Raw genomic sequence first — 2,256 nt, 5'->3', positions numbered from 1 at the left:
AGAAAGAGATGCACTCAGTGGAACCGGGAAATAATATTAATATATAAGATTGTATGGCAGTTGTTTGACACAGGTAGACTTTCGTTCCACAGACATCATCAGACTTCCTTTGGCTTTGTTAAGAGTTAAAGTTGCTGAATGATATTCAAGTGTTAAACTGGTGGGGTTGCTCCTCCTGCTTTGACCACATAATAGATAACTCATGTCTCTACGGTGTCTCCATTTCTCTCCCCTCTCCTGTAACAGGACCCCACAGTGAGTCTGTGTCAGCTCGGGGTTTTTGGGACACTCTTCTGGCTTTTATTAAACCTCGGAGTCCGGCGGGGCTGCGAGGACCAGACGGTCTGCGGTCCTCAGAAGTGCTTTTAGTCTGGCGACAGTTTGATGAACGTGGATGTTCCCCGGACAAAGAAGTCCACTTAACCAAACCTCTTTACCTCCAGCATGCGGGGCAACGTGTCGTCTGGGATTCACTGAATTAGGACTCTGAATCTTCTTGCTTGTGCATTATTTTTGCTTATTATCAGTTCTGTAAACAGATATTTTCTGATTCTTGTACGTCAGAATAAAAGACAATAGACTTTTTTCACGACCCTAACATTCCTACTTTTTGACCTGAAAGAGCCGGACTTGTACATTTCCATAAACCTAAGACACCTAGGGAAAACTGCACATCCGTAATTGTGAGTCAACCTCACCTCAGGGTTAGGCCAGTGTTTCTCAAACTTTTTCATACCAAGGACTTAACCAATAAAAAAACACTCGCGGACCACCTAACTCCACAAATATCCAAAATCACATCGTTTTTCTAGAACAGATTACAAATCGCCTGAAAATGGTACAAACAAGTGGCAACATGTGTGATGAAGATGTTGCGCTGGGCTATATCATGCAATCGAAAGTGAAACTTAAGCTCGCTCCATTGCGGAGATATTCCCGCGAGAGTGCGTACAACTTTAATTTATTAATTTATTTAAAATGTGAAATTGTACCAATATACTCACGGACCACTAGGGGGCGCTCACGGACCACCAGTGGTCCGCGGACCACACTTTGAGAAGCACTGGGTTAGGGTTAGGGTTTTCAGAACAACTCAAATGTCTCTATGCAGGTGTAGAAAATGTACTTACTTATTTTGCTAAAGAATGTATTTAGAACCAAAATGTAGAGCAAAAAATAAGGCAGTACATGAGATTCTACACCCAGTGTTAGACACATTTTCCGGAATCAACAAGTCCAAATAAGGAGTGAATTAAGTAAATTAGTCATGAGTTGTAGCGTTAAAAAAAGGGGGGGGGGGGATATTACATTTCGATTATTTTGAATGACATCGGGGTTGCATGCTTCATTATTCTGGTTTTGATCCAAACATGTATTGAAATGTTCAAAGTGGGTTTTGCGAGCAACAATGTGTTGGCAGGACATTTCAATATTTAATCCAGAATGGTAATTTTACAGATATTTTCCCAGCAAAAGGAAGATAAAACGATAGAAAATGCAGTTGGATGATAATTATCTTATGATTCAATAGGATAAGGTACAGTAGAAATATGTTTTTGGAGGAGAGCATTGCTTTCTGAAGGGAAACTGTTGGAAATGTCCATTAACAGGTTTGATTGAGAACTGGACTCGTGTGTCTCCAGAAGGTAAGTGTTGCCCCCTTGTGGGAAACGCATGACATACTTATTATTCGTTTCGTTGTGCTTGATCATCTGTGTGCAGATTCATGTGATTTTTTAAATGTATTTATTCTTATTTTTTTACTTCAACAAATCCAAGATTAACATGTACAGTCAAGACACAAGGAAACACAGATGGCAGCCCTCCCATGGGATGGGGAAACAAGTGCTTTTGGAAGTTATTTTCTAAGTAAGAGTGATGAAAAAAACACAAATACACAACAATATTTACTATTTACACGACTTTTGAATATTGACACATATTCTATTGAGGTTTAATTACAATTCACTCGAGCTGGTTTCTCCAAAATGACCTACCCCACTTTTATAAAACATAAATAAAAGCACAACAATCCATATGTACAAAGTAACAGTCACTTCACACCTTACCCCCAAATTATACATTTTTTAATATTACTAGTATCAATGTTTTTAATACTCTTGAAGTCATAAATATTCAATGTTATAGAAAAGTCATCTTTGTGAGTAGATATTGGCAGGTTTGTTCAGCTGTGTGTGTGTGTGTGTGTGTGTGGGTGTGTGTGTGTGTGTGTGTGTGTGTGTGTGTGTGTGTGTG

The sequence above is a fragment of the Pseudochaenichthys georgianus genome, chromosome 19, assembly GCF_902827115.2.
Source record: "Pseudochaenichthys georgianus chromosome 19, fPseGeo1.2, whole genome shotgun sequence".
NCBI lineage: Eukaryota > Metazoa > Chordata > Actinopteri > Perciformes > Channichthyidae > Pseudochaenichthys > Pseudochaenichthys georgianus.
Note: the sequence above shows the minus strand (reverse complement) of the source record.